The sequence below is a fragment of the Pseudopipra pipra genome, chromosome 6 (assembly GCF_036250125.1).
Source record: "Pseudopipra pipra isolate bDixPip1 chromosome 6, bDixPip1.hap1, whole genome shotgun sequence".
Lineage (NCBI taxonomy): Eukaryota > Metazoa > Chordata > Aves > Passeriformes > Pipridae > Pseudopipra > Pseudopipra pipra.
This window is the reverse complement of record NC_087554.1, coordinates 51,319,382-51,332,515: the sequence shown is the minus strand read 5'-3', so window position 1 is coordinate 51,332,515 and position 13,134 is coordinate 51,319,382. Positions and strand designations below refer to the sequence as shown.

The following is a 13,134-nucleotide window of genomic DNA, read 5'->3' as shown; positions in this document are numbered from 1 at the left end:
ACTGAGGTAAGAGAACAGAAACTTGACCTGTTTTATGGGGTTTTCTTACTTCATACTGAACCTAAATGGGTTTAAAAGAAAGCTCATAACACCTGACTAAAGATAGCACTATTTATGCCCATCAAAGCTTTGCCCATTAAAGCTTTACCACATCACTCCTTCTCATGGGAGAGTCCAGTTAAGGGCTAAAACTTCCCCACTTTTACTCTTTCAAAATCTGGCTTAACCCAAAGTTAGGCAAATACAATTACTGAGTTGTATGAACTAGATGGAGTTTCTCCTTGTTTTGTGCAAAATTTCCTTCAGTTTGGCCATCAATAGCAGCACCCAAATGACAAAATCTAGTTTTCTTCAGCTGAAACAAGAATACATGTTTATTTACTTAACAGAGAAAGAAACTGGAAGCATGGAGAAGCCGAGCAGTTTTGCAGGCTACAGCACAATTTTACTGAAAGAACTTGACGAAACCAGTTCCTCTGCATCCAATACTTAATGACAAGACTACATACATTCATCATTTTTTTAATCTAAACTTTGGCATATAAGAAATATTGAAATAAACTGAGCTGAGAAACAAATAAAATGTGCCCAGAGCCACAAATGGGCCTTTTTTTGTTTGTTTTCTTGATTTTTTTTCCCCCCACTTCCCACCTCTGCGGTGTCTGCCTGCAATGATTAAGTTGACAAATGAAGTTCTGACTACTAATTAAATTGAAAATAGCAGATATACTGTGACAGTGATCTCTCTCTCCCTCATATATCACCAGTAACAGTTACTGTGCATTGTTTTCCCTGCTCAGCTCTCCCCAAGCCCAGTGGCACAAAGCACAGCAGCTGACCTACACCGAGATGGGAGGGAGGGAGCCGGTGAGTGTCTCCTCTTGCATATCAAGAGAGGAGAGGAGAGTTTCAATGTGTAACTACCAAAGCCTGGAATCTTCGCTGTGCTGGTGCAAACACTGGGGGGACCTGTACTTTAACTTGTCCTTTTCTAGCCTGGCAAAGGTTGGTTTATCTTCTAGGACACACCTCATAGCTCTGGTGACTGGGCATCTATGCATCTGTATAGGCCTGTTTTTATCATTTCAGCCTCACAAACCTGCTCCTGACACCCATATATTCTAGCAGTTCCATATGGGGCAAAAGGCGGTCAATACAAGGAGAAGTAATGGCAGGAAATCTCTGTTATCCATTGGGACAGCACTGAAGGAATCACTTGCCCTCCAAGAGCACAATGGAGGAAAGATATATATGGGCTGCAGGCATCTGTGCTTACACCACCTAACCTTTATGGTCTTTTCAAACAATTGTAGCCATTCCTTGGACTATATACTGTTCTAATGATTCTTCTCATTCTGTGATGTCTATTTCTACTCCCTTGGTGCAGTTCTTTTCATTCCATAACAGCAGAAATTTGAAAGCCACTCTGAATGTTTTGATTTTAAAGAAATACTTGATGTGTATGAGCTGTGAAAATTCCAATCCAAATCATCTCTGAAGTTTATGACTTATAGCCAAAGAAAAATTTGTTCAATTGCTCTCATTGCACCTCCTGCTTTATTGTGATGGTCTACGGGTTTTCTTTCAATATGTTGTGCACAAGATGACTCTCACAGACAAAAAGGCACAAGTATTTGAAGTAAAATGTCAATGTGTTGATTTACCTATATAGATCATACACACATATAAAATACAAACATATTTTATGAATAGTAATAATATGTGTTTCCATTTGAGTCAACTGAGGTTTTCTTTCTTTCCTCATTCTGGGTTAGTTTATTTGATTTCATTATTTAAGTATTCTTTAATGGAATTGTCTTTCTGGTTTCTTTTTCAATCACAATAAGTTACCCACATGTTTCTTTCCTCTTGAGACAAGTACTTCAATAATGTTTTCCAGTGTTTCTGTAAAGAAGAAAATTATAGCCGGTCAAACCCATTTTGATTGTAGTTAGTTGACAACACCTAGAACAATGATAGAATAAGAAGCTCTTACCAAAAAACCCTGGTTGGTTTTAATTTTTCATCTCTAGTTGGTTTTAATTTTTATCTTTCAGAAATTCCTCTTTTTTTGGAAAATGCAAGTAGTAGCCAGCTTATTTTTTGTAAAATTCAATTTTTGTTTATTTCTAGCAGGTCTCACTGAACCTCACAGTTACCCAGCAGGTAACTGAAGCCTTAAGTGAAGCTTTGAAAATATTTAGGTATTTTTAACAAATGAAGGTGCAGAGTGACACATAATCACTCTGACCGGAAGCTCTTTAGGTCAAAAATTATTTTTTCATTTCATGTTCAACCAGAGCCTGACACAATAGAAACTGTGGTGGGCAACCTAAGCAGAATCATAAGGGCCAACTTAATCCAACCCTCGTAGGAAAATACCAAGTCACAGCCTATGGCTTGCCCTTCTTTTCAGTCTCACAAGAATGATGGACTCCTTTCACTCCAGAGAAACTTTTGCTGATATACAGGATAAAAGGTTGATGAGACAGTTGGACCCATCTATGAAAAGTTAGAGAAGTGTCCATGTTGTAAAATGCCCCCAATCTTTCTCACAGTTCTTCCTAACCAATTTAGTTTGCCTCACTCCTATGTGTAGAAATATACTTTGCCCTTTATTCACCCAATTTCAAGGTTATACTCAAACACGTACTGGAAGATAAAAGCTTTAAATAATGTACATTCTCTCATTGTCCTTTTCATCGAGATCACAGGTGCATGACCTCGTCCCCCAGCACAAAAAGCTGTTGTCATGGAAACAGCTCAGGATGCCAACTTGACAACAACTGACATTCAAACCAGGAGGGACACCTTGTCTCCTGCCCTCCCCCACCAACACAGTGCATTGCAGCAGGGGACAAATCTGCACTGTTTTTCCCTTGCAAGGGCTGGGACGTGCTTTGCTGTGAGAAGTTGCAGTTGGATCCAGCCCCACACAGTACATACTACACCCCAAAAACTTCCTTGGTAAAATGGCATCTGACACTGCAGCCTGATCAAGTGAGCTAAGAAGAGTATCCTTTGCCTTCAGTGCTTAGTGAGATGTGGTAAGGGGAAGAGGAGGCCACCTTCCTTAATGGCTGGAACAGAGAATCTTGTACTAGATCTCTCACAGTGCCACTAAATCTGTTTCTTTCAGAGTGCCAATAGATCACTGTTTTCCTAGAGGAAAATCACTTCAGCACTCTACATTTTTGTTTCCTGGGATAACTAAATGTAGGGATAACTGTACCTATAGCAAGCCTCAGATAAAGAGCTTTCAGTAATCAGTATTGTAATCCATTTTTTTCCTTATCCTATTTCCAGCTGTATCGATACTGTGGTAATTATTCACCATTTAGCTCTTCTAATTGAGTAATAAATAGTCCAGGAAGCAGCAGATAGACTTCTAGGTAAACATGTTGAAAAAGTGGATGCACATTCCAGAGAAAAATAAACTGAAGAGAAAGGTCTCTTATTTATGTTTTGTCCCCCAGGAGATTTAATTGGAAAGAACTATATAGTTAAAGCACAACTGCATTCCTTGCCTCCTCCATACCTAAGCATTTAAGAATATATGAAATGTCATACTCAACTTTAAAGGAAAAAATAAATATTTTTGTATATACATATATATCTATGTACACAGATATATATGTATAAAAATAAATAAATATGTACCATTGTGTTTGGGGGAAGGGAAACAAAACACATACAACAGCATTTACTTTCCTGGAGGCTTGTGCATATTCTTGTGCCTGAATGCTGTCTTGTGATCTCTACATAACCTTTGAAACACAAGTGCATATTTCACCCTTGCAGACTAGCACAACCATTTTTTTGTCATTCCAATTTCATTTCCAGTGCGGTGTGGACTGCGGGCTCAGCAGTCACTGGAGTCTGAAGTGACTCTTGGGACCTCCTCACTGTTCTATATGCAAATGGCCCTGCACCTGGGCAGCCGAGCGGGCTTGCCGACAGTTTAGTTATGCAAATCTGATTGATCGAGAGCATATTGCAGAAGAACACACGCAGGCCTGAGACACTGGCAGCTATATTTCACTGGCTAAATTCCCGAAGAAAAAAAAAATTAAATGCCAAGCATTTTGCTGCATATTCCTATCAACCCCTGAAGTGCACTAGCGTTTATTTCGGTATGTTTTCAACACTTTGCTTAAATGTTGTTAATGCAATTTCTTGTGCTATGGCTGAATTCACAGAAGGGCTTGTTTTCTGTTTTTTTTTTCTTAAAGGCACAAACAAAGACCCAAAACAACAATAAAAAATAGTTACTATGATGTCACAATACAATAAGTCTGTCAGTTTGTTTGAAATAGTTCTCCAGGCAAGTGGAGTAAATGCAGTGTTAAAATATAATTAGGTCCTACAGTACAGAGGAGTGCAAAGAAACTGATGTACTAGCACAACTTGCCCAGACTTTATTCTTTCTGTAACAAAAGGTAAAACAAACAGTGGGAATGTAGATTACATACTGTCACCCAATGTCAAAAGCACTTCTTTCTATTTACTAAACACTCTGTATAAAAAGGTAGGGAAGGAAAAGAAAAAATAAGACAGATAATAAAAGAATCATCTGGGATCAGCTTAAAATAATAAGTTCATTTTTTACTAAAAAAGAAAAAAGAAGAAAATAAAAGAAAAAGGATAACCCACCTATGTGTGAGCATGTGGAAACCTCTAATATAGAACATGCTTCAGGCATCAAGTTAATCTCGGTTTATTGCATACAACTGATTTATCTTCATTTATAAATGAGTGGTGAGCCTTGATTCTAATATTTGCATTTCTTGTAGTTGTGTTTATGTACTCCAATGCCTTGGGGAGCCATTCATGGTGTTGAAATAACACAATTTTTGTTTTCTTTCCACCCAGGTTTTTCTAGCATCAGATACACACTATTTTAATGCTTGGATGCTAGTAAAACCACTGGGAAGAGACATTAAATCAGCCTTTTGAATCACTCATTTTATCTTTTCTAAGTCACTTTTCGATAGAGGTTTCCAGCAACAAGAATATTGATCAGGATAAATTCAGAATATAAATTTTTATTGATTTGAATTTGGGGTGTTTGTTTGTTTGTTTGTTTGTTTAAAACGATCTCTTCTCAAGCAAGTTTTTGGGTTGGTATTCTATAGCTAAGATCCCAAAGCAGAAAAGAGAAACTGTCTCCAATGGCATACCTAAAGTGACTAAGGCAGGAGGGTCTGGTCTCAGTTGGAGCCACAAAGCATCAACAAAACAAATTGTTATAACAGGCCACTAGACAAACACCTATTAGTCTGGTCTTAGAGAATATGAATTCACAGAAACTCTCACAAAAAAATATACTTCCATTGTGAATCAGTGCACAAAGTTCTATACTTCAGAATATTTTTACATAAAAAGCAATTAAAATATGTATTATTTGGTTTAACTGGAAAAGAAAAAGTATTTGTTTTTTAATCTCAGAGTTAAATCTGTTTTAATCTCAAGAGGACTGTGCACAGAACAAAATTTCTTGGCAACAGAAAATTGTCCAAAAACACTCTTAGAAAATCTCCTGAGAAATACAGTTAAAATTTCTAGAAAGAAGCCCGAGTTATCTAAAGGACTTGAAAAGCCAAGCAACCCTGCTGTAGCAATGTTAGAGCACAACTTATTGAATAGAAAACATTTCTCTGCACGTTAAGTTGTATTGCCTTTGGCACAGACTCTTCAGCTGCAAATTTGTCCAAGGAATGACATACAGTACACATCAGAGGAGTAATGAAGGAAAGAGGCTTAGATGGGCACTTCGCAGCTGACAGGGAGCTGTTATTGAGCCTTGTCTGCTGTATTTAGCGAAAGAAAAAAAGAAGAAAAAAATAACAAACGGGGGACCATCTTTGTCTGTCCCCAAATCCTACTACCATATCTTTAAAATAAATAATTAAATAAATATTGAAAAAAATAGCCAGCTGACAAGCAAAGCCTAGCCAGAGGGTCAAAAATTAAGATCCTGGGAAAGGTCAAGTTTAATCTCTACCCACGATGCCCTAGTGCATCCCTCACAACAGCTGACTAACAAAAGGGGCTCAGCACTCTGACTGACAGAATTCTTAATTGTATCCACTCATTCATGACAATTTGATTAAAATATTACGCCAAAGTCTCACCCCCTGTTTGCTTCGATCCTCCAAATCTAATTTTGAATTTTCAGAAAGGAGATTACCTCCACAAGCATGACTGGGATGCTATTAACTTCTACTTAATCTTTATTACTGATGTGAATTTAACATATGTATGGCTTCGTCTCGCTCCTGTTGTTTTCTCTCTAAAGTAACGTCTAGGCAATATACAAGTGGCGGACATTAATTTTCACTTTGATATTCTGTCATACCAAAGCTCATACTTTCATATGAAAATTTAAAGATGTACTGTCTTAATACCAAGGCACAATTAGACTGCATTAAAAAAAAGTGAAAAACCCAAACACACGCTAGCTGCCTCTGGTCCCCACCAAAGAAAAGAAGAAAACCCTGCTGAACAGACTTCAAAGTATTACAACTTTTCACTGTTGTCTTCAGCTATATCCCCTTCATTATAGGAGCTGTTCCAAGGCCTGACAAGAACTGACTGATTCTAGTTAATGTCAATAAGGGAATTGTGAAGAACTCAAGCTAGCAGTTAAAATTTCTAAGCAATTTTTATTATTCCCAAATTTATAAAGCTACTAATTGAATATGGCCATTGTTACCTGTGTCCTCACTTCAAAAGACATCTGAATAAAAGATGCGATTTAATTTTCAAGATGCTTATTCTCTCACTCCTTTTCTCCCCACAAGTGAATTGACAACACCAGCTGCAATTGTGTTTACAAGAGTATTTTCAAATATATTAAACATGAAACAATACTAATAAATAGAGTGAGCCAGAAAAAAATCCTCTGAGATTGTTATTTTATTTCCTTCCTTTTCCTCCAGAGGATCAGAAAAGTATATTTTTATCTGTTTTTTGCAAATTTTTTTCGTCATTTCTGTCCATGCCTACTAATTGTTATTGCAAAAATAGAAGCAATAAATTAATCTTCCTAAATTCAGACAGAGTGACTTCCTAATTTGCCTGTCTAACCGCTGCTCATATCAGCAGGGGAGCATTTGGACTTGATTCAAACTTCAGGGAGGATGTCACCTACAGTCATTTAACATGTATACCAGCTACAAGGAGTTGTAGAACTACTTTAAGCATCTCAAAACCCATACTACGTACAATGAATGACAGGCCAATATCTACAAGTAATTCCTGGAAGAGGTTTCTTAGAATCCTTTCCCACATTTCATACAACATTTTGCTCAAAGAAATATTTTCAGTACTGTTCAGAATTTCTTTTTTTCTCAATCAAGGAAAATAATCTGTATCTCTGTATTGAAACCTATCTTATCAGTTCCCCAGGACCAGAATTATACCCACACTCAAAGTATTTATGACACTTCTACCTCCTCTGTATATGGGAATATACACATATTCTCTCTGGCCTGTTCTTTCTGTTTCTAACACTGTCATGAGACCCAAGAGCCTCAAGTTAGGAGAACCTCAGCACAGTAAAGAGCCTCCTCTTGCAACAGCTTTGAAGTTTTCTGAAGTATTCACACTGCAGTTGCAGAAGTGCAAAAACAATGACTCAGGAAAGGGTAGATAAAAACTTCAAAAGGTGATAGAGAGCTCTGCTTGTCCCTTGCAAATGAACAGTAGAAGAACTTCTGCACCCTCAAAGAGAAGACCAAAAAGCTAGTTTCTTATTAGATGTGCAGGAAAGGAAAATGTACACGTTTCATCTCTGAGGACACAATGTTTTCCGGGAGCTTTCTGGATAATACAGACCAGAAGCTGAGCAGCACAGCCGTATTGCAAGGGCAGGCTTTGTGGGACAGCTTTAATAGACGGTAGCTTTGTTTGCTTGAGGTCACGTTACTTTGCTTATATAGAGATATCACTAGAGGTTCCTTTTTCTTTTGCCAGATATTTAACAATTGCAAAACTCCATCAGTTTTCCTAGCTGGCTGTCTCTTAGCTTTCAGTAAATCACTGATGGGAAGACATGTACTGGCTGTGCAGGCAGAGCAACACAGGGATCTCTCCCATATCCCATCAGGGATGGGTCACTTGGCACACTTAACAACACCAACAAATATTCTGGCTTGCTTTGACTCACTCTCTCCAAGAAAATGCATCCCCAGCCGCCCATCACAGCCTCCTCCACAGCCCACACAAGTTTTCTACAGCACAAAATAGTCAGTAAAGCAGTTCCTCTGTTGCTACGGGACTGAAGTGTCTAGACCCAAACTTAGCTCCCAGGTTTGAAAAGGTGAGGTTGCATCAGGGCAGGGCGATAAAACCAGTGAGCCAATTTCTGACGCTGTCTCAAGAATTCAGGTGAGGGAGAAAAGAGACAATGTCACTGAGGGAAGGGAACCGTCACTACACATGGCCCTTGAGGGGCCACAGGTTCTGCCTCAGGACTCCCAACTGAAAAAGCCTTCCAACAACAAAATTAAGTCCCTTGTAGTGTTTTACCCTAATTTTGACACAGGCAGTGGCTATGTCCTTGTGTTAAATCTACATGCAACACAAAAAATATGGAAGGAGAGATGGGCACTAAGAGTATGCCAAACTGCATTTCTCTGATCACAGCAAATTTTCATAGAAGGTGGTAATTTTGTGGTTAGCTGCCCACAATCACCTGAGACATTTCTTTAGAGACCTGAAGCCAAGAGGTCACAGGATCTGGTTCTTCCCCATTCTGGTCTTCCCTCCATCTCTAAAATCGAGGGGTTTTTTCCTTGCCCTAGCTATTGGAGTTTTCTTCCTCATCACCTAAGCTCATGGAATATTACAGGACCTGCGGAATTACAGCAACAGAAACACAGATAAACACTCAGTCATGCTGGGCCTTGCTGCAGCAAGCAATTACATTAATACAATGCTTGCTCCAACATGCTTGAGATCTCCAGAAGGTTTCTACACTGCACAACTAGTGGTGAGAGGAGCAATAGTCAAAAAGCTAATGGGAGCATAAATTAATAAATAAATAAGGGACAGCTGCTTGAAGAAATTAAGGCCTAAATAAGGAGGCAGTGCATACCCCTATATGGTCCAAATACAGAGTGTGGAAGCTGAACATATTGGGGGTTTAAAGCTTTATTTCTAAACAGCCACAATGGGACTTTGAAAACTCATTTTTACCACTGTAAACACAGTAAAACTGTACTTATTTTCTGAATTGGAGGGGAGCATCATCTCTTTCAGTACCTTGAGCTTACATGCCACTATAGGGAGAATCTCAGGTGGTTACTCAGATATGAAGTTTACTTTGATCAAGAAACTAAAAACCAAGCAATCTACACCTCCCTCCCCACAGATATCTCTGTATGTCCATTCCTGGTGCTGAGGGAGGACCTTTGTCAGGAGTTTCTGTCTGTTTGAAGGGTAATACTAAGCAGTCATTGCTTTCTAAATATAACTGGGAGTTTTCAGCTCTGGAATCCAAAGACCTGAAATCAAACTGGGGGGAAAGAGAATAGGACACCCTGCTAAAGCTCCAAGCCCCAAAACAAACCTTACAGCTGCTTAAGAATTCAACCATCATTTGAATAAATCCAGCCTGCTTCTGTTCACTGTATGCCAAACAGTTTCCTGTCATTTTCAGTAGGATTTTTTCTTTTTTTTTTTTTTTTTGCCAGTTCACAATGGCCTTCTATTGTCAATGCTGTGAAAAGCCAACAATGATTTAAAGTAGTAGGCTCCTATCAGCATTGTTCTCTTGTTCAGAGGCACAGAGAACAAGAATACATCTATGTTTTCCATACAGTATAGAAAAATGTAATTCTCTGTTTAGTGGCATATCAACAGCTCGTGTCCCAATTCAGCGCCATGGGCAATGAATGACAGACTGAGCTGTCCATTCTGACAATGTGACCAAGATATCTGTGGTTGAGACTGCTATATCATTTTTCCCCTTCCCAAAAAATATTGCCAGAGAAATCTCCTATTTGTATTCCTTTATTTGTTTCTTTATCTGCATAAAAAGTATAGATAAAAATGAAATTGAGTTTATTAGACAAGCTGCAAATAATGTCTTGATAGCACAGAAGATGTTACATTCCCTCACACTGCAGCACATGCTCTCAATGGAGCACAGATTTCTTTATAATACTAATAAAAATAGCTGTAGTCCCCTTCTTTCAACAAAGGCTCCCCCCCCACCCCAGCAATTCAGGAGAATATATCTTATTTTCTAGTATAAAAAGAAGCCTTTTCCTTCTTTATAGGTAGCAGGCACACCACAGTTAACAATATGTAGCTGAAGGGTGATTAACTCCAGGTACCATAGGTCTGGAACTGGCAATAAAGAGGTAGCTTGGAGCTGTGCACTGAAAATAGCATTTATTCAAGAGAAGGGGAGAAATGAAACAAAAGTTTGACAATGTTAGAAAAGAAATGTAAGAAATAGGTTGAGGCAGCTATAGCAGAGCAATGATTTACATGCTGTTAACGTACTGTGGCTGTATGTTGTGCTCAGGACAATATTTAAATAAAAGCAGTGTTAGCCTTGGCAGCCTGTGTATTAACACACTGAATTTATGTTGGCTTCAAGGTAAAGAGCATCTTCTTATTGTAACATATACAGGAATTGCAGAGTGTTGAGAGTACTTCTGGCAGTATATTCTACCTTAAGCAGAGCTTATTGGATTTGTTTCAATTTATTTTTATTTTGCCATCATTTTTGGAGTATTTTCATTTGTTTGTAAGATGTTGAGGATGATGATAATTTTTTCTTTATACTGCCTCAGACTTAAAACCACTCCAGCAGAGGAAAAACTAAGTTTATACAGGAGACAAAGGAAAGTAGAGATTTAGGCTTAATAGGCATTTGGAGTTGATGGAGTAGTGGTATTCAGGCTGCAGACTTGTGGCACAAGAGTTTTCCTATCATGCAATGGTTAACTTTATATGAGCTGTGGACTGATGCTGTGGAGAACACAGACAACAGCGATGTCTCTGAACAGGCCTTTTGACACTCTGCCAGCATCAGTGTCATCTCCGTCTTGATCCTCCTTTGCTTCTTACATGGCCCTCCCAAAACTATCTGAGCTGCCAGGTAATGCTGGTCATAGGGGGATCTTAGCAGCTGGCTGTTTTGTGACAAATGACACAGAATCAGCAATAGTACATGACCTTTATGGATTCTGGCTGTCTCTTAGAAGTATGTGAAATATTCACAATGAAATACAAAACCTACTTGAAATTCAAGTTGCTCCTCAGACAATTACTATGGAACCAAAAGACCTAACTGCCCTGTATTGGTAAGATATTTATATTTCTACTGCCACCATAAAGTTCTCTGCCTTGTGCATCATTATAGAAAATAACAAGAAGTCAGAGCTTTTTTAAGTACAGGGTCTGTCCTAGATGACTGCCTGAAGTACAGATGAATGACAGTGAAAAAAGCAATCCCAATGGTAGCAATATGATCTGGAGGCATAGTCTTGGAGCTGAGGTGTGAAACCCTTCAGACTCAGACAAAATAAACCACCGCTACTGGGGAGGGGGATGGGGAGTGGAAAGGCACATAGAATTCAGGCATTAGTCCAGAAAAGCAACCGCAGCATTTGCTACAAACTTCTGAACAAAGCACACTGAATCAACAATATAAGTAAATCATAACATCTTCTGCCTCCCAGAGCAAAAACACTAATCATGTTAGGTCCCTCAGAACATCTGTCATCCTCCACAGTATGGAAAAGGGTGAGTTTTAGATCAACAGACTCAGATTCTGTCAGATCAAGTATAAGGAAGTCAGTGCTATACTTCAAGGGCCTCTTCTTTCTTGCGTCATGTCCCCTTCCAATTTAATTGAAAGTAGGTTTCCCTGCCTAAATTTCTTATGCTATTATTTAGGATCACACAGAGGATAAAGTTCTCAGAGGATAATGTCCAAAGGCATTAAAAGGCTGTTGTAGGGAAATTAACAATCCCACTAGGTTTAAGACCTCTCCATGTGCTTTAATATATCTGGTAGGACAACAGGGAAGATAATAATAGGACTGGAGTTCCATATTTGGCAGTTATAATTCAATGAGGCTGTATCTCTCTTACATAACTTCATAATATGCCACTACAGAAAGTGAAGAATATGGGCCTAGGGCAGATGGATTTTTTTATTTAAAGACATCAGCAGCAGCATGAAAAAGGAAAATTAAAAATTGTAATGGATATCTGCCTCTGCAAGAGCAGAACAAATGCTTTCTGCATCTCTGATGACTGGGAAGCAACCTGGACTGCAATCCAGGGGTTCTACACATTCCCTCACTTCTCTTTCTCCCAGCAATTAGAAAGATGTCAAAGATTCCACCCTTGCCTCCATTGCCAAAAAGTAGTGATTTAATCACAAGACAATTAACATACTTCAGCAAAACTCTTGTGGAAGCATGGACCAAGTTTCTTATTTAATACACTACCAATGCAAAATCAAAAACATAGTCAGCATCAGCCATTCCTCTTTCAATGAAAACTTTATTGCTTTGTCTGTTACTGCCAGAGCTGAAAGGTATGAGTACTGAATTTAGCAAGGAGAAGGATAATATAGAGCTTCAGTCAGATTATAGGTATGCATATAGGAAAAAGACTTTTGATGGTGAAAGCCTAAATCAGAAGACAAAAAAAGGTATTAGATCCCAGGCATAATGTATATCTACATTGATAAATGCAAAACAGAAATAAGATACAAATTTTTAAAACAATTAAATACTGAGGCATCTTGTCTTACGACAGGTTTTCTCATCACCTACAATTCTTAAATCAAGGTTAACCAGACAGTTTTGCTGAATGATGTTCTTTGACTCAGGAATCATCCAAGAAAATTCTGCACATAGTGCTATGTATGACCAGTAGGGTGTTAGACTAAGTCGTCACAACAGTCACTCCCAAACTTAGACTCTTTAAGTATTCGGAATTATCACAGAAAACATCCTCCTCCCTCCACCTGATGACTATTCTGTAGGAAAATGACATAACATACAATTTTGAGAATTATCAAAATCTATTGCCAGGTCACAAAAATCTAAAAAAAGGTATGAGAGAAGGAAAAATTTATGCAGATAAAGTGACCTCTAGAGT

The 13,134-nt window shown here is 38.4% G+C and overlaps 1 long non-coding RNA gene across 1 annotated transcript; it reads left to right on the top strand.

The window, feature by feature from the left end:
* The first annotated feature begins 2,776 nt into the window (after positions 1-2,776).
* On the top strand, positions 2,777-3,461 carry LOC135416802 (uncharacterized). The gene is made up of 2 exons (XR_010431740.1): positions 2,777-3,014; positions 3,307-3,461. It is a non-coding gene; the product is annotated as an uncharacterized LOC135416802 (long non-coding RNA).
* Positions 3,462-13,134: the final 9,673 nt, after the last annotated feature.